This window comes from Hyperolius riggenbachi, chromosome 10, assembly GCF_040937935.1.
Source record: "Hyperolius riggenbachi isolate aHypRig1 chromosome 10, aHypRig1.pri, whole genome shotgun sequence".
Lineage (NCBI taxonomy): Eukaryota > Metazoa > Chordata > Amphibia > Anura > Hyperoliidae > Hyperolius > Hyperolius riggenbachi.
Window position 1 is genome coordinate 151,255,457 of NC_090655.1, and position 20,777 is coordinate 151,276,233.

Genomic DNA, 20,777 nt, shown 5'->3' on the forward strand with positions numbered 1-20,777 from the left:
AAGTTAATTGCCTTCCCTCGAAGATTGGCTCGACTACGATGGATGGATGACTAGGATACGGATTGAATTGGGAGCACTTTTGAGAGACAGTTAGTGACTTGACTATGTACTCTGTAAAGTGTTATATATGCTAAATACCGCATTTTTTGAAGCATAAGACTCACTTTTTCTCCTGGGGCAGGGGGTCACTACGTCTTATGGTATGAATTTTGTCGGGTGTCTGCCCCCCCTGTCCTGAGTCTCCGTGTGTCCCCTTGTCTTCTGCCCGGGATCCCTCGTGTTCTCCATCTCCTCCCCGAGTCCCCCGTCCTTTGTCCCCTGTCCTCTGCTCTGTCCCCATGTGTGTCTCTATTAGCATCCAGTGGCATCCGTGGAGAGTGTGCAGGCTGTGGCTTACCGCATAACAGTGCCACAGTGCAGAGATAAGTAGCGGTAATCCTCCTTAGGAAAGCTGCTGAGGGTTCGTGTATGCAGCTGAAGTCTCTCTCCCTTCACTTCCGTATACAACACTAATGCGGAAGTGAACAGAGAGGGATGCGTGCACGGATCACCCAGCGGCTCTCCTAAGGAAGATTACCGCTACTCATCTCCGCACTGTGACACCTTTATCGGGTAAGCCACAGACTGCACACTCTACATGGATGCCGTTGGATGATAATAGAGAGACACACGGGACAGAGCAGAGGACAGGAGACAAAGGTTCGGGGACTCGGGCAGGAGACGGAGGACACACTGGGGCAGGGGACAAAGGACTGGACTCACGGTGACTCGGGCAGGAGACGGAGGACGCACGGGGACTCGGAACTGAGGGCAGAAGACGGGACACACCGGAATCGGGGCAGGAGACGGGAGGGACGCGGGGACTCAGGACAGGGGGCAGAGAACAGGAGACAAAGGATGGGACACACAGGAACTTGGGCACAAGACACACGGGGACTCGGGCAGAAGATAAGGGACACTCAGGACATGGGAGGATAGGAGACAGAGGGGGGCACATATGAGGACAAAAGATTAATACAAAAAGTACAAGGGGAACACAGGGACATAATTGTAGGGAGGGGGAGAGAGCGAGAGAGAAGATCCACAAAGAAGCCCTGCACCATGGATGCACCAGGTTTAGAATATTTTTTTTCCCCTGGTTTTTGTCCTCTAAACCTAGGTGCGTCTTGTGGTCCAGAGCGTCTTAAGGTCCGAAAAATACAGTGATGGTAAAATTAGGGGTACATACTGTAACAACATTACCAACAATGTTTTCGAATATATTTTGTCACCCTTGCAGAAGACTCATTTCATTGTAATAAGGTGAAGAAGCCATCTACGTGCTTATGTACAGGTAATTAATTTGCTCCAGCCAACAGTCAGGGCTGCTTCACACTGCAAGAGCTTTTTCTAAGCGCTAGTGATCTGAAAAGCTCTTGGTAATGTAATGCTACAAGTTTGTTCTCACTTGAGCAATGTGATTTTATTTAAATCACCCATAGCATTGTATTAGCAAAAGAGCTTTTCAAATCACTACCGCTAAAAAATGTTTTTGCATTGTGAACCAGGCCTCACTTACCCCAGTCAACAATCTTACTAATTACTTATACAAATGTTACTTACTAATTACCCTTACAAGTGTCCGGCTAAAGATGTGTATTTTCTGTAAAATACACTGATTAGGTAAGGTTGATAATTTAATAAACAATACTTATCTTCAGCTAAGTACTTAGAAGTGAGAGTGATATGGAGCCTGCCATATTTATTTCCTTTATACAATGCAAATTGCCCGTCTGTCTGCTGATCCACTGCCTCTAACACTTTTAGCCTCAGACCCTGAAGAAGCATGCAGAACAGATGTTTGTCTGAAGTTTGACTAGATTTGCCTCATACTTGTTTCAGGTGTGCGATGCAGACACTACCGCAGCCAAAAAGATCATCAGCCAAGCAACTGGTATTGTTTAAAGAGAAATAAATATGGCAGCCTCCATATTCCTTTAATTTTAGCTGTCCTTTAACATCTGCAGAATGAGTAATTAGCAAAACTCTTCGGTGAAGCAAGTGAATTACCTATAATTATGAGTATCTAGGTATGTGCTTTAATACACTGTGGGAGGCGCCCTTTTGTTTCGAAGTATATCAATGCACGTCTAGCGATTAAAGGTAAGAGTGGAAAATCTTACCTGGTATGAAGACTCATACACATAGTAGTATTGATGATAAAATTCAGTTTATTAAGCACTAGGGACAACGCGTTTTGCGACCAAGTCGCTTCTTCAGGTCAATATCATAATAAAAAGCAAAGATGGCGCTCAGACTAAAACATCTTTTTCTTAAAATGATATTCAATCAACATAAAATCAAATACTTTTAAAAACTTTTAAAAATGTACAATTATAGAAGCTTATTTTTCCACTAAAAATACACATAAAAATACAGAGGGTGCAATTCTGATCTGTAACTTATGAAATGATCAATCAACATGAGAAGCTGTGGATATGACAACTATATAGTGTTAGACAATTAACTTCCAATATATATACACGTAATTGGTACATTGGGTGCCGTTCTGATCAATAGTATATGAGTGTGTGACGTGACAATTTCATCAGGGAAACAATTGGAGCACATTTAAAGAATTACCCCAATCTAAACTCTACATGGGGTAGTTATACGCATTGTTGTTGCTGCCTAGTATATATGGTGTTGTAATTAATATGCAGTACATGGGGCCTCTATCGGTTTAGTACATATTTGGGTTTACAATGCAATGAGGGGAAAATTTACTGGGCTACAGATTCTGATGTGACAAAGAGCTCCGTTACTAGGTGTATTTGTTTGAATAGTGCGGACTGATGCTCCGTGAGGGGCGGTTTGGATATTGGTGTAGGTGTGTGGTGAATCCAGGAGCATTTATAGCGCCAATGCGTGGTGTATTGTTGGCTGCACCTGTGCACTGGGGAAGGGGTGTAGACATGCCAGACGGCAGCTTACCTATAATATAGCTGATGAGTAGCGTGGGCGCCATATGCGCGGACCGATGCTGCACTGTTTAAATGTGCATTCGTCCTGACGGGTAAACCCCTAGGGCAGAGTCGCATGGAGAGGGAGTCCCGTGACGTGGGATCCGGATGGGTGATCGTCCCATCCGGGGGAGTGGTTCCGCAGCCATCTTGTATGAGGCTGAGGCGGGCGGCAGCCATGTTGGTAGAGCCAGTTCTGTTAGAGACGGCCATGTTGGTGGTGGCTATGGGGGAAGGTGGAGGCCATATTAGCTGAGGCAAGCGGCGGCCATAATAGTAAAGCATGTTCCAATGAGAGAGGCCATGTTGGAGGTGGCAGCCGGCGGCCATGTTAGATGTGGATGAGATGTGAAGGTCTCAATCATTGGGTGGAAAAGATCAGAGGCCACATTTAAGGGGGACTCGCCTGTGAGAATCTGAGAGATATATATCTATATAGGGCTATATGAAAAATGTTGAATATTCAATAAATATGTAAGATAGTGTGTTTGTTATAATGCAATCTGCTTATAAGTGTGGTATGATGAACTAAGGAGAAATGGATTGATTGAATTCACACCCATTTTAGCTGGGTTGTTTTATGCCAATGGAGGATAGTATCTCGAGGGGTGGTTGAAGAATGTGGCTGCCAGGGGCTCTGATCGCAGATGATATTTCTAGGCTGCGAGATGCAGATATTTGATTGTCAACCGTAGAATTTGGCGGCCACAACCTTGGTCCATGTGGAAGAAAGGTGGACAGATATATCCACCATACCACGGGGTAAAAGATGGGGGATGGGGGATATCTAGGGACTGTGGGGGACTAGGGTGGTCATGTGGGTGGACCTAATGGATTGAAACATCCAAGGGTCACTAGGGACTGGGGGGGAATTAAGGTGGTCTTGTGGGTGGACCTGGTGGATTGAATAATCCGAGTGGTGTATCTCCTCCGTATGTACTATCTTTCTATGTGTAGAATGATGGAGGAGGAGTATACAAGAAGAGAACCCAATTATGATGGGGGGCGATGAGGGTGAGGCGGACTATAAAGATGAGGAGATGAACAAACTAGTTATATTTATACCATGCAACTTCATAGACTGATAGCATAATACAAACAGACCAAAAATGGTCCAATTTAGCTTGCCTGGTGCTAGTGGGAGTCCAACTATGCTTGAATCCATTGTCTCAATTACAGTTCTAGCTTACAGGTTATGCTCTAGACAGATGTTTAGTCCTTCAGGGTGTAAAATTCTCAATTTGAACACCCAGAACATTTCCCTCGATGGTATGTGCTTTGCTCTCTGAAAGGAATAAAAGATTTTCCAGAACAGAAAAAATGGTGTCCAGTTGAATCCAACTTTTTTTTTTACTTAAACCGAGAAAGTCTGCTCCACATCAAAGTAGATGGTCTTTTCAATCCTTTTTGTGAAACCTGCAAGAAGACAGACTGAAGATGGTGCATTATCCTGGTAAATGGTACCACCACCTAGAACACCGTAACCCAAAGTGTCAGCACGGCATCTGTGTTTAGTGAGGGTGGAATTGCACTGACAAGTGTACAGGGAGGGCCATTTATATGGATACACCTTAATAAAATGGGAATGGTTGGTGATATTAACTTCCTGTTTGTGGCACATTAGTATATGTGAGGGGGGAAACTTTTCAAGATGGGTGGCAACCATGGTGGCCATTTTGAAGTCAGCCATTTTGAATCCAACTTTTTTTTTTTTTTTATAGGAAGAGGGTCATGTGAAACATCAAACTTATTGGGAATTTCACAAGAAAAACAATGGTGTGCTTGGTTTTAACGTAACTTTATTCTTTCATGAGTTATTTACAAGTTTCTGGCCACTTATAAAATGTGTTCAATGTGCTGCCCATTGTGCTGGATTGTCAATGCAACCCTCTTCTCCAACTCTTCACTCACTGATGGCAACACCACAGGAGAAATGCTAGCACAGGCTTCCAGTATCCATAGTTTAAGGTGCTGCACATCTCGTATCTTCACAGCATAGACAATTGCCTTCAGATGACCCCAAAGATAAAAGTCTAAGGGGGTCAGAACGGGAGACCTTGGGGGCCATTCAACTGGCCCACGATGACCAATCCACTTTCCAGGAAACTGTTCATCTAGGAATTCTCGGACCTGACACCCATAATGTGGTGGTGCACCATCTTGCTGGAAAAACTCAGGGAACGTGCCAGCTTCAGTGCATAAAGAGGGAAACACATCATGTAGCAATTTTGCATATCCAGTGGCCTTGAGGTTTCCATTGATGAAGAATGGCCCCACTATCTTTGTACCCTATATACCATACCATCAATTTTTTTGTTCCAACAGTCTTGGAGGGATCTATCCAATGTGGGTTAGTGTCAGACCAATTGTGGTGGTTTTGTTTGTTAACTTCACCATTTACATAAAAGTTTGCCTCATCACTGAACAAAATCTTCTGCGTACACTGAGGGTCGAGTTCCAATTTTTGTTTTGCCCATTCTGCAAATTCAGTGCACCAATCTGGGTCATCCTCGTTGAGATACTGCAGTAGCTGGAGTTTGTAAGGGTGCCATTTGTGATTAGCTAATATCCGCCAAAGGGATGTTCGACTAATGCCACTCTCCCGTAACATACGGCGAGTGCTACGCTGTGGGCTCTTGCTGAAAGAAGCTAGGACAGCCACTGATGTTTCTTCATTAGTGACAGATTTCATGTGTCCACATTTTGGCAAATCCAACACTGAACCAGCTTCACGAAACTTAGCAAGCAGTTTGCTAACTGTAGCATGGGAGATGGGTGGTCTCGTAGGGTGTCTTGCATTGAAATCTGCTGCAATAACCCGGTTACTGCGTTCACCAGACATCAACACAATTCCTATCCGCTCCTCACGTGTTAATCTTGGCGACATGTCAATGGCTGTAAACAAAGAGAAACAAACTTTGTTTGTAAATAACTCATGAAAGAATAAAGTTACATTAAAACCAAGCACACCACTGTTTTTCTTGTGAAATTCCCAATACGTTTTCCTATTGAAAAAACAAAAGTTGGATTAAAAATGGCCGACTTAAAAATGGCTGCCATGGTCACAACCCATCTTGAAAAGTCTCCCCCCTCACATATACTAATGTGCCACAAACAGACAGTTAATATCACCAACCATTCCCATTTTATTAAGGTGTATCCATATAAATGGCCCACCCTGTACATTGTTTTACAACTTTGTATGAGTATGCATGGTCATCAGGTTTGGGCTCCTGCAGCGTCCTGCAATCTGCCTATCGTCTGATTCCTCCCTGCACTCTCTCATCCTCTAATACTATTAGCCATAGCCCCTGAACAAGCATGCAGCAGATCAGGTGTTTCAGACTTTAAAGTCAGATTTGACAAGACTAGCTGCATGCTTGTTTCTGGTGTTATTCAGATACTACTGCAGAGAAATAGACCAGCAGGGAAGCCAGGCAACTGGTATTGATTAAAAGGAAATAAATATGGCAGCCTCCGTATACCTCTTACTTCAGTTCCCCTTTAACAGCCACACTCTGGTTATCTCCGCCCTGCGCATTTTGTCAACACCTTCACACTCGTTAGGGGACCCTGAATAGTCTGTTGGTGATGATGAAATGCCTATACAGAACACATCCATTCTTTGACCTGTGGAATTATTGATGGTAATAAACATTGGAGTGATGTTATCTCCATTCATTCAAATTTTACTACCAATCTGCAGCATTTTATAATTTGTTTTCAAGACTTTTCTTCTTCCTTGTGTAATTATCAGTCCTATGTAGATTTCTATGAAAACAGGCTAAGGTAAACTTTGCAGCCTCCTTAGATTGACTGAAGTAGACTAGGAAAAAGGAGAGTGCACCACCCCCTATTAAATCACTGAACCACTCACAATCAAAGACTAAAGGTAGCCATACATCTAGCGATTTTGATTCAATCAACAAAGCGATCAACTTTATTGGGGAATCAACCTCTGTATAGTTGATTGAAAGTTGATAGACTAGTGACACACACACTACAAGCGATTCCTATGCGATTCACCTTCAATAATCGATCTGACCAATCTTGTGTCTCCATGCTCTGAATGCTAAAAATGATCGAATGATATGTGAACAGTAGCAGTTTCCTGTGTGATCGACCGATATCTTGCATCCTGCTCGATCGAGTAAGCTGGTCGATTCGACATATCAGCTACTTTTCATGGATTGGGAATTCTGGAACACACTCGATTCTCTCTCGATTTGATAAAATAATCGAATGGTCGATCATACTGCAAAATTGCTAGATGTATGGGCACCTTAAGAGTAACCAAACCAAAAATTGTACAAATGCTTGCCCACTTAAAGATGTACAGGCGCTATATCCGTGTTCAGTACAAAAGCTCTATAAAGTCACAGACTGCAAAATGCAGTGGTACATAAACTCCCTCAGAACCCACTCCAGCTATCACACCCTACTTAAAACATGCTCCCAAAAGCTATAAAGAGCAAGAACTCCAAACAATAACTACTGAGACTGAAGCCCAGGGCCAGTGCCGCACACACACCATCAGCCACCACCAAAACGGCCCAAGGCTACAAAGGTGAAGCTTGCTTAGTTCTAATACTGTTCCCATTACATGAACTAGGACTACTTCGGAGTCTCGGCTGAGATACATGAAGGTTGGAAGTTAAAAGTACACTTTAAAATATATGGTTGCTTGCTTCCACCTTTTACCTCTAACTTTTTGCCACCAAGAGAATGAGGGTTCCTTTCCTACCCCAGAGCATATCTTCTTACCATGCCCACTGCCTTCCTATGCTTAAAGTTATGTTGGGGATACATGGTACGTTTCTGTACCGTGTATCTAGCCGCTGATGCTCCCACCTGATAATTTCCGACAGGTCCGATGACCCGCTGGATCGATACCCCGATTGATCCCCGCGGGCGGACAATAGCGGGGAGTCGAGTGGAAGATAAGGAACCACCCACGGGGACGAGCGGGAATCGATTCCGGCGGCTAATCGAGCCGCCGGGTCGACCCATGTATGCCCAGCATTAGTGGCTAGCCCTGCAGCTAAAATTATATCTCCTCATTGTGCAATAAAATATTTAACCCTTCAGTTAAACCCTTAAAGAGGAACTCCAGTGAAAATAATTTAATAAAAAAAGTGCTTCATTTTTACAATGATTATGTATAAATGATTTAGTCAGTGTTTGCTCACTAAAATCTTTCCTCTCCCAGATTCACATTCTGACATTTATTACATGGTGACATTTTTACTGTGGGCAGGTTATGTAGCTGTTGCTAGCTGTTTTGGCCGTTAGAGACAGCTGTAAACAGCTATTTCCTGTCTGTGAACATTGTTACATTGTGGCAGTTTGCCAGAAGTACCGCGGTCCTCAGAGCTTCTTGTGGGAGGGGTTTCACCATAATATCAGTCATACAGCGCCCCCTGATGGTCTGTTTGTGAAATGCAATAGATTTCTCATGTAAAAGGGGATATCAGCTACTGATTGGGATAAAGTTAAATTCTTGGTTGGAGTTCCTCTTTAAGTAACATTATCCCCAGTGTGTTTATAAAATCCATGTGAATCTCCTATTACTCTTTCCTGCTTCCAATAAGAAAGTTTCTTACTTCTCTTTTATTTTTTTCCTTTTAAAATGTCTCCTCGCCTCTCTCCCCCTCCCCCCTTCCCACAAGCAAAGTGCAGCAGAGCTCACCTATTAGACAGGCGCTTCAAATCTGGATACCCGTCTCCTCCTCAGTCCTTCCTGCTTTCCTGGGTCACGCAGCGCATGTGAGCTGCGAGCACAATGGCTCTTGCTGGGAAGATGGCCAGAAGCTGGTGGAGGGTTGCAGGCGCTGTCCTACTAAGCTCTGCAGCCAATCAGAGCTGATGCTGTGGATGACCTGGGACCATGCGGCCTCCGTCTCTGTCTCCGGCTCTCTATGCTGGGGAGAAAGCAAGAAGCTGGTGAAGGGTTTCAGGGCATTGTTCAAGGACAACGCCCACTGATGCCTGATAGGTCCCTGCTGCTCAGGGAGAGCATTAATTGGCTGCAATAATGGAGCCTGGTCCCACCGGGGAGACCATCAGGTCCAATCTCTGTGAAGGATTCTCCTCTGCCTTGCCCCCCCTCCCCCCTCGGCGGCATGGTCCCAGGGCATCTACCGCATCAGCTCTGATTGCCTTCAGAGCTTAGCGGGACAGCGCCTGCAACCCTTCACCAGCTTCTCGCTTTCTCCCCAGCATAGAGAGCCATCACCGCAGATGGAGGCTGTGTGGTCCCAGGGCATCCACCACATTACCTCTGTTGGCTGAAGAGCTTAGTGGGACAGCCAGGCAAGAGGAAGGTTGGTGGCTGGCGGCAGGGGAATGGGTGTGGAAACAGCAAGCGTCCATTATCAGGGGACAAACATGACAATAAGGGGACAAAGGGGTTACGGGGGGGGGGGGGTAAAGGAGAGCAGACAAGGCCAAAACAGGGACGAAGGAGGTCACAAGGGGGGCAATAAGGGGACAAAGGAGATCACAAGGGGGAGCAAAGGAGGACTGAGGAAGACACGGGGGGGGGGGGGTAAAGGAGAACAGCAGCGGTCACAAGGGGAACAAAGGAGGACTTAAGAGGAAAAGCAGGACACAAGGGTGACAGAGAAGGTTGCAAAAGGAGGACACAATATGTACAAGAAAAGTACAAGGGGGACTTAATAATTGGGGGAAGAAGATCCCTGCACCATTCACCCACCAGGTTTAGTATTTTTTATTTTATTTTTTTCAGATCTTTGTCCTCTAAACCTAGGTGCATCTTATGGTCCTAAAAATATAGTTTATGGGGCTGCTTACCTAGCATCAAAAGACTATATGTCCCGACATACATTGCAGTGGCCAGGAAGGAGCAACACCACCGCGGGCACCACAAAATACTGCAGCTCCAGGCCTCACTGGAGAAGGTGGTGGATTACATAAAAATGGGGGGGGGGGAGGGGGGAGGATAGGAAGCAAATGTAAGTAATGTTAGGTTAATTTTATATATTTTGTAAAATAGGTGCTTAGTTCCTTTTACGTTTTCTGTGGACTGCAGGAAGATTTGCCCTCTAGCCAGCTTGTTGAAGGCTGCTAAGACCCAGGTGTTGGATATTCCTCATGGCAATCTGACAAGCAGATCACAATTTTCTAACTGAATATCCCATATGTTGCTCACTAATTGTTTGGCTTCATGGTTTACAACAGATCTTTGATCCTGTAGGACATTTCATCCCTGACCAGATTATTTGGCATCAACTGCTGCGTATGAATAAATAATTGCTGTTTCAGAGCTTAGCAGACATGAGTCTTTAAAGTAAGCTGGCCTCCAGTGGTGTGAGGCTCTGGAGATCACAGCAGGAGGTCCTTTACTGGTGCTGTATGAGGCCACCAGGCAATGTGATGTCTTTTCCAAATTTGACCTTTATTTCTGCAGCAAAATAATGAAAAAGTGCACCAGTGAATAATAGTTTGTGATCATTTCTTTTTCATGAATATCATTTCTGCCTTTATGTAGTTTATTTAAACAAAGTTGCTCTATTTGTAGTAATTCTATCAAATGTTAACTAGGGTATAATTGTATTTTTATTATGATATAAATAAACGCATATAGGTTCTACCAACTATGTTCAATTAGAAAAGAAATAAAAGCACAGTAACTGCACACCTACAGATAACCTTTTGAGACCCCATTCACAGTGGGGTGTTGCAGTGCATATTTACAGCTGTATCTTAAAGCAGAAAAGTCACACTGCATTAGTAAATCTATGCGCGATGTTCAGAGTGCATCCGGTGCAATGCGATCCGACAAACTACAATATCTCAATGCAGTGTGTTTGTGATTAAGTGTACCCGAGCCAAAGCTCGGGGCAGGGATCGATGCGTGCGGCGCTTTCTGTCGTGTATTGAGGATGTGGCCTTGGATCATATCCAAGGATACTGTCGTGGGAGTAACAAAAAGGTAAGTATTTATGGTTAATTAAGATTAATAAATGTTTTCTCGTGGTTGCATTTTTATTTCATTTTAACTTTTTTCTTTGAATGGGTAAGGGATCCGGGCTCTGCATTCTGGCTATCTCAGCCTGCATCGGTGACAAGGGGTTAATTTTTTAAAGAATGTAGTAACCTTTTGATTGGCCAAATCATAGCTACATTTGCCAGAGGTCCTTATACAGCAATATTGCGGCTGTACAGTGATCCCTGGCCAAAGCGTTGCAAGTTCCACTGGAGTTTCCAGGTGGTCAGTACATACTGCATACTGAACACCTGGAAATCCTGGCATGACATGTATTGCTCTTTCTTTTGATATATGTAAATTTACACTTTTGATAGGTTGATATATTATATATTACTATAAATTATCTATTACTGCCATTTAAAGGACTGAAGTGAGAAGAATATGGAGGCTGACATATTTATTTCCTTTTAAGCAATACCTGTTGCCTGGCAGCCCTGCTGATCTATTTGGCTGCAGTAGTTCTGAATAACACTAGAAACAAGCATGCAGCTAAACTTGTCAGATTTGACAATAATGTCAGAAACACCTAATTAGCATATGCTTGCTTAGGTCAATCACTATAGTACACAGAGCTTGGGGAGGGGTAGAGAGGCTGGGGGTAGAGCATCACAGTACACAAGATTCTGCTGAACACTGAAAAGGGACTGTACAAATCTTTGTCTGCAACACAGATGCGATCATTAGAACAATTGTGCAGAGAGCAGAACGTTTTTTTCTCTCCGTGCCCTTAGATGCGGCTGCATCCCTTGCAGAGTCTATTATTACACGCCTGGTATAATGAATTGTATGTGTAGTACAGCTAAGAAATAGAACATTAGTAGCAAAGTGTTTCCAGTACAGGAAGAGATAAAAAAAAAACCCTTCAGTTGTCAGTGAAAAAGAGCTTTTCTGAGCTCTCCGACCCAACTTGGATCAGAGACGGTCCTATTTTCTGAAGCACTTATACATCAAAGAAATAGTGAAACGCAGCTTCTGATAAGGTTTTACTGCAGGAGAGTTCAAAGGGTCATTAGCTCTGCTCTGTTTCATAGTTTAACCTTTTCGGGACCACGTGCATGAGATCCGACGCCGCACTTGTGGCTGTTCTAGCCTGATGCGGCGTAGGATCTACGCCGGCCCACAGTTTCCGCTCCCGATGCGATCGTGCGCACCCGGAGGGGGAGATTAAGCTGTCATATGACAGCCGACATCTCCCCCGAGTGATCAGCAGCCATCGCGTATGGCTGCTGATCACGGGATCACTACGATTGCCGTCCGATCGTAGTGATCAGTTTGACAGCTGCGGCGGCAGGGGGGAAAAGAAGAGGATCCACTCACCTCCCTGCCGATCCCGCGACGATCGGCGCCCCATCTCCGCTCTGGCCGGCATCTCCGCTCTGTCTGACGTCAGCACCGGGTCCCGGCTTGATGAATCAAGCCGCGACCCGGAACTGATCGTCAGACAGAACGGAGATGCCGGCCGGAGAAGAGTGAGTGAAGGCTGCTGGCAGAAGGGGGGGCACAGGCCACCATGGGGGGGACACAAATACAGCCAGCCACAGACGGGATCCGGCCATCTGACCCTCCCAAACGTGCGCACCCCCCTCCCGCGCAAAATGCCTGGTCCTTAAGGGGGGTAGGCGGCCGGTCCCGAAAAGGTTAAAATACAGAGTGTTGTTTGTAATTGCAAATATGACAGACTGATGCAATGATATATATATAAAAAAAGCTATATAACAAATACAAATATGAGACTTTTCTTTGCTACTAATGTTCTATTAATTATCTGTACTACACATACAATTCCTTATATCATAAGTTTTTTTTTTCACTTCAGTGTCACTTTAAATTAGAAAATGGCTTCTGTGGCTATACCTTTTGTAATATAACATCTTTGATGAAAGAGGAAGCTTATTTTCCATACATTTTACATAAATGCCAATAATTGGATGAACAGAAAGCAGATTTGTCTGTATAAGGCCCCATTCACACTTAAAAGCGCAAAACGCCAGCAATTACCGCCGGCGTTTTGCGGGAGTGATTTTTCTGCGATTACACGTGGAAAAATCACTGGAGAATGCGGCGATTTTCCCGTGATCGCGTTTAGTGCTTCTATGGCACTGAAACGCGATTGCCGGAAAATCGCCTGAAAGTGGTGCAGGCTACGCGTTTGCGTTTGTCGATTCCCGTTAATCGGCGAAGTAAGAACAGGACCATAGGGTTTTATAGCACTAGCGCTTTAAAAAGCGCTAGCGCTTGAGTGTTTTGCCGAAATCGCCGGCAAAACGCTGTGTGAATGGGGCCTCACTGCTGCCTTCCTAAAAAAAAAAAAAAAAACAAACATATTTTGTGATCATGATTATTATGAGCTATGAAAATCATCTGGCAGTGATAGGGTTACACCTCAGCCCCATGTGCAGCATAGTCCATTAATCATACAGGGACACAGCCCAATTTAAGACTGTGGCAGAGTAATTCCATTACTAAACTACATGTCCAGCTATCTGGTCATCTCCCAATTGATTTCTTGTACCCACATTCAGTAGCAGTGCATTGTAATGATATTTAAAAGAGTTGCTTCTAAGCAGTCTTAAAGGAAGGACCTCTGCACCATTTGTTTGGTTTTTTTGACAGGCTTTTCATTTGCAACGCACTTTGGCTATTCATGATGCATTTCCACATTTAATCAACTCACAGATATAGTTCAAGGCCCTGCTTAACATTCCTGCTATCCAGATATTGCAACATTTAGCAAAACCTTTTCCAATCAATGTGACCCTGATGCAAAAAAGGTCCCTGTTTTGCAATAAGTCATTTCGCTCCAATAGCTGATGTCATTAAGCAACAACTGCTTGTAAATTCTCATCAGCACTTCAACAAGGATTATTGAGTGCAAATCATTATTATTACTTTCTTTATTAAAACAGATGAAAATATTATTCATGAATGCAAATCACTGTTATTAGTGAACCATCATGATAAAATTCATTTTCACTATCACGCTAGATGCTATGTGATACAATACACAATGGATGCGACAGACGTAGTCGGTAACAGGCTAGGGTCATACATGTTAGATCAGATGGCTGCGGTACAATGGAGTAGGCAGACTCTGAGTCAGTAACAGGCTAAGGTCATGCACGTTAGATCAGATGTCTGCGGTACAATGGACTAGGCAGAATCGGAGTCGGTAACAGGCTAAGGTCATACACGTTAGATCAGATGGCTGTGGTACAATGGACTAGGCAGAATCGGAGTCGGTAACAGGCTAAGGACTAGGTCATACACGTTAGATCAGATGACTGTGGTACAAAGGACTAGGCGAAAGAATGGTCAGTAAGCTAAAGTCATATCTAAGTCAGTCTGGTAGTCGCATTGAAATACAATAATTGAGTAATGAAAGTCGCATTGAAATACAATGGTACTTATCCGTTAGCCGGGCGCATCCTCTAGGTGGCGACAAAACACCAGAGTTACATCTTTCCCTACTATCCATGTCGGCCTGGAGGAGGAATAGTAATTAGCGCCACCTGCCGGATGCGCCCGGCTAACGGATAAGTACCATACAATAATTGAGTAATGAAAGTTGCATTGAAATACAACAAGTTTATCACAGAGTGACAAAGTGCCCAGCAAAACCAGCATACTGATTGCTATCACGGGCAATGAGAGACTGCAGCAAGGGAGTTTAAGTACAGACAGCAGGGAACATAGACCAACCCCCAGGAGAAAACAACCAATCAGAGCAAGGTGTCAGCTGACAAGCATGTCAGCTGACTCTAATTACTCATGGCCCATCTGAAAGTATAAGAGCCTCTCAGAGACGCGTGCGTTTTCCTGGGGAGACTGGAAGAGCACCCAGTCACGACCGCAGGGGAGCCGTGGATGCCGCTGCAGGAAGAAGATTGCGAAGTTCCGTTTCCAGAGCTGTCTGCGACCTCGCTGGAGCCACTGACAGGTAAGATCGTTATATTACACACACCCCCCCCCCCCCCCCCCGGTCTCCGAACACTCCCTTATTATTAGGATGTTAGCAATGAATTTCATGGACCAACTCGTCAGCATGAACCTGTCGTGCCGAAACCCAGCATCTCTCCTCAGGACGATACCCCCTCCAATCAATTAAATACTATAATGAATTCCTTAACTTCCGAGAGTCAAGTATTCTTTCTACCTCAAATTTAGGTTCGCCATCAATCTCCACTGGAGGCGGTGGAAGAGAAGTCTGAATAACATTAACCGCTGGCTTCAACAAAGTGATGTGAAAAGAATTTACCCCCCGCATGGACTGACGCAAGGTGACCCGATAGGTAACATTATTAATCTTCTCCAGTACAGGGTAAGGGCCAATATACTTGGGTCCCAATTTGGAAGAGGGCTGACGCAGAGGAATATTTTGCGTAGAGACCCAAACAAGATCCTCAGGAGAGAATTCAAACTCTGGAGACCGATGAAGGTCAGCATAATGTTTTTGTTGGGAAACTGCCTTCTGTAAATTTTGTTGAACCTGCACCCAAACAGAATTCATTTGAGTGAACCAATCTTCCAATGCGGGAAAAGTAGAGGGTGAAACAGACAATGAGGAAAATGTAGGATTCAGACCAGTGACTATCTGGAAAGGCAATAACTTGGTGGAAGCATTAGGCAGATTATTAAAAGAGAATTCAGCAAAAGGCAAAAATTCCGACCATGATTCTTGACAACTTGAGACAAAACAACGCAAGTATTGTTCTAAAGTTTGGTTGGTCCTTTCGGTCTGATCATTGGTTTCGGGGTGAAATCCTGAGGAAAAAGAGCGCAATTCTAGGCAGAATCGGAGTCAGTAACAGGCTAAGGTCATAGACATTAGATCAGATGGCTGCGGTACAAAGGACTAGGCGAAAGAATGGTCAGTAAGCTAAAGTCGTATTTTAGTCAGTCTGGTACTCGCATTGAAATACAATAATTGAGTGACAAAGTGCCCAGCAAAACCAGCATACTGATTGCTATCACGGGCAACGAGAGACTGCAGCAAGGGAGTTTAAGTACAGACAGCAAGGAACATAGACCAACCCCCAGGAGAAAAGAACCATCAGAGCAGCATACAGTACCCAGCTGACCAAAAGCAATCTCCAAGCAAGGTGTCAGCTGACAAGCAGGTCAGCTGACTCTAATTACACATGGCGTGTCTGAGAGTATAAGGGCTGGTGCACACCAAAACCCGCTAGCAGATCCGCAAAATGCTAGCAGATTTTGAAACGCTTTTTCTTATTTTTCTGCAGCGTTTCAGCTAGCGTTTTGCGGTTTTGTGTAGCGGTTTTGGTGTAGTAGATTTCATGTATTGTTACAGTAAAGCTGTTACTGAACAGCTACTGTAACAAAAAACGCCTGGCAAACCGCTCTGAAGTGCCGTTTTTCAGAGCGGTTTGCGTTTTTCCTATACTTAACATTGAGGCAGAAACGCATCCGCAATCCAAAATCTGCTGCAGCCCGGGAGTATGCGTTTCTGCAAAACGCCACCCGCTCTGGTGTGCACCACCCCATTGAAATGCATTACCCTAGCAGATCCGCACCCGCAAGCAGATCGCAAACCGCAGCGGAAACGCTCCGGTGTGCACTAGGCCTATGAGCCTCTCAGAGACATGCGCGTTCGCCTGGGGAGACTGGAAGAGCGCTCAGTCACGACCGCAGGGGAGCCGGGGATGCCATTTCAGGAAGAAGACTGCTCTGTTTCCAGAGCTGGCTGCGACCTCGCTGGAGTTGCTGACATTCACAAATATTAAAACCCCAGTCATACCTAGGTAAAGGATAAATATTCCCTTAAACTGAAATGGATCACACTAAATTTAACCATTTGGCCAAAGTGAAAAATTCATACATGGATAGCTTGCAAACCCTGCATTTAAATCATTTAAAGGACAACCGAGGTGACATGTGACATGATGATAGACATGTGTATGTACAGTGCCAAGCACACAAATAACTAGGCTGTGTTCCTTTTTTTTCTTTCATTGCCTGAAAGAGTTAAAAATCAGGTGTGCAAGTGGCAGTTTCTGCCTGGGTCGGGACTGGGTGAGACTAGCATAACCTCACTGATAAGTAATTAAAGCCATAAAATACTTTCCTGTCAGTAAAAGGCTTCTGAGAGCAGGAAAGAGATAAAAGGGGTCAATAATTCACAGATTTGAGCTCTGGCATACTTCAAAGAAGGTGTCATTGAGCAGAGAAAATGAAACTGTAAAAGCTTAAAAACTAGATTTAAATATAAAATTAAACTGTGGGGTGTATAAAAAAAAGTCATTTTTAGGAGAATGAGGATGAATACAATTGTTTTTCTCATCAGTTTATTTTCAGCTCGGATGTCCTTTAAGCTATCAGAATACCAGTAAGCAGGAACACAGACAGGGCAATTTCCAATAAACAAAAGAAGCTAGCTGGTGTCTCTTCTCTGCATTTGTGTTATGAAGGTATTGATAGTTACACTTGTGTTATGGGAATAACAAAACTGGCACTTGTTATGTAGGGGTAATGATGATTTCACTTGTAATGCAGGAGTAATAATACCTGCATTTGTTATAAGGGTTTGATATTATGCCTTCACTTATTACATGGAAATAATGATGCCTCCACTTACCGTATAAAGGGCTAATGATTACTGCACTTATTACATAGGGTCATTTGTACTTATGTGAAGGTAATGATGGTTACGCTTGTTAATAGAAATAATTGCACTTGTTTTGTAGAGAAAGGAAAAATGGTGTTAAATTGGAAATTATATTTGCACTTAAATGCCTGTATTTGGTATAAGGCTGGTTTCACAGTGGGATGTTGCGTTTTAGGGGACGTTATGGTCGCATAACATGCCCCTAACGCAATGCCTGGTGGTGTTGGAGCAGGACGCTGCCAAGAGCCGCGTTACAAGCAGCTCTTGGTGCGCCTGCTCTGTCGGAGGCACTGCGGAGACTAAGTGAGCGGAGCTCTCCGCATCACGTGGTCCCGCCAGCCAATCCGCGGCCGCTCCAGGATGTAAACACTGCAAGTGCAGTGAATAATAAGTAGCCATGTGCCTGGCTACGTAGCGGCCTCTCCCCGCCTCCTCCGCCCATAAAATGAAAAAAAAAAAACCCTACTGAGCATGCTAGGGTTAGCCGCGTGTAAAGTACTGCATGCAGTACGTTATGTAGACGTGCTGCGTTACAATGTAACGCAACAACGTGGGCACTGTGAACAGCCCATTGATTTATCATTGCCGTGCGGTGGGGGTGCGTTACAGGCTGCTCTAACGTGCACCTGTATCGTCCCACTGTGAAACCAGCCTAAGGGTTACTTATGATGTCTGTACTTGTTCACTGTGATAAAACTACATATCATGAGTTGTAAGTATAAATTTCCCTAAGGGCTAGGTTCACAGTACTCAGTTGCGTTGCAGAATAATTCTGAATGCCAACTCACTGCCTATACAGTTCTATGGGGCTGTTCACAGTACTGCATTGTAACGGATCCTGTTATTCTAACTTGCTGCATGCAGTCTTTGTATTAAAGTCTATGTCCAGTCTTCATTGCAGTTCACATTCATTATAATGCGTGCGTTATGCAGCTGACCATTGTGAATACAGTCTAACAGCTGAAATGTTTATGAAAGGTATCTCCAAGATAAGAAGGTTAAGAAATGCTGTCCTAAGTTAGAGAATGACCCGACTGTTTCTCCACAAAGTATATTGCAGGGGCATTCCTAGGGTCCTTGGAGATCGGTGGCACCTGGGGGCACTAGGTGGGTACTATGTGCGCCGCGGCAAAAAATGGGCATGGTCCTGCAGTGAGTGGGCGTGGCCATGGGTGGGGCCAATCACACATGAGATTAGGCCAGTGGTGGCAAACGTTTTGGAGGCCCAAACTGCAACCCACAAGTCACTTATCTATCGCAAAGTGGCAACAGCAATTTAAACTAAATACTATACAAACGTTTTAACACATACATGAACAATATGGAAAATTGAAGTCGAAAAACTGAAAAGATAAACAATTTCATCCATCCTACTCCTGAAAAAATATACTTATTTTTTTAGAACCTCCCAGTTTTATTTTCTGTTTTAAAAAGCTAAAAAAGTAGGTTTAATGCTATTCAGGGGCGTAGCAATAGGGGGTGCAGCGGTAGCAACCGCATCGGGGCCCTTGGGCCAGAGGGGCCCCGAATGGCCCTCCCTCAACTACAGTATTAGCTCTATATTGGTCCTGTGCTCATAATAATCATTTATATATATACTTTGAATAGTGGTAATCATTAACAAACTATTCCCCATCCCCTTCTTGCACCTCTGACATTGTAGTTGCTATTGGCAGCTTTTAGTGCGCCGTTTCAATTGCTATGTATAGAGTGCATGGAGGCCCCATTGTAAAACTTGCTTCGGGGCCCACAGCTCCTTAGCTACGCCACTGATGCTATTGTCTCATATGATGATGATTCAGCTTTTCCCATAGTCTCGCAGTTAGCAATCATGTGACCCCCAACAAGACAAATTCAGCAATCATGAGGCCCCTATCAAGACAAATTCAGAAATCATGAGGCCCCCAACAAGACAAATTCAGCAATCATGAGGCCCCCAACATGACAAAGTCAGCAATCATGAGGCCCTAACAAATCATGAGGCACCCAACAAGACAAATTCAGCAACCTTGAGGCCCTCAACAAGACAAATTCAGCAATCATGAGGCCCCCAACAAGACAAATTCATCAGTCATGAGGCACATAAATAGACAGCATTTCACATAAATAGGCAGAATGCCCCCTTAATATGGTAGACACCTCTCCCCTGGCTTCTGAATTCTCCTGTACTGGCTGCTGTACCTGGCAATACTGTTTTTGGCTGGATTGGGGATGATGTGTGAGCTGAAAGGCCTGGCAGTGATGCTGTGGCCTGGCTGGCGGTGATGCTGTGGCCGATGTTGTGGCTGGGTTGGTTGGCAGTGATGCTGGGCTGTGCTTAGCTGGTTGAAGTAAATGCTGGCCTGACTGGTGGTGATGCTGTGGCATTTTTGATAGTGATTCTGGGCTGGTTGGCTGGTGGTGATGCTGGGCTGGCTGGCCTGGATAGTTTAGGTAGCGACAGGTGCCCCCTAGTTAAGGTAGCGCCAGGAGTACCCCAGTTTAGGTAGGGACAGGAGCCCCCCAGTTAGGTAGTGACAGGCACCCCCCAGTTAGGTAGTGACAGGCACCCCCCCAGTTAGGTAGTGACAGGCACCCCCCAGTTAGGTAGTGACAGGCACCCCCCAGTTAGGTAGTGACAGGCACCCCCCAGTTAGGTAGTGACAGGGACCCCCAGTTGGGTAGTGAGTGACAGCAGGGACCCCCGTTAGGTAGTGAGTGACAGCAGGGACCCCCGTTAGGTAGTGAGTGACAGCAGGGACCCCCATTAGATAGTGAGTGACAGCAGGGACCCCCGTTAGGTAGTGAGTGAATGACAGGGACCCCCGTTAGGCAGTGAGTGACGGGCGCGCTCCCCACCCCACCTACCTTGCCGCGTCAGACCTTAGGATCAGCGGGCGACCCGACCAGATAGAGCGGGCGCCGGGCACAAATATGCGGAAGTGATGTCACTTCCGCATATCATCGGTGTCCGCTAGGTCCTAGCGCCCGCTCTATCTGGTCGCCCGGCGCTGATCGAGGTCTGAATGGCAGCGGGGACAGCGGAGCTGGGAGATCCGGGCCCCCCCAAAATAGGGCTAGCGACGCCCCTGGTATATTGTAGCCTTATAGGGCTACCTTGAAAATATCTCCTGTAGATAATGTTTTTCTTTACTCTTGGATT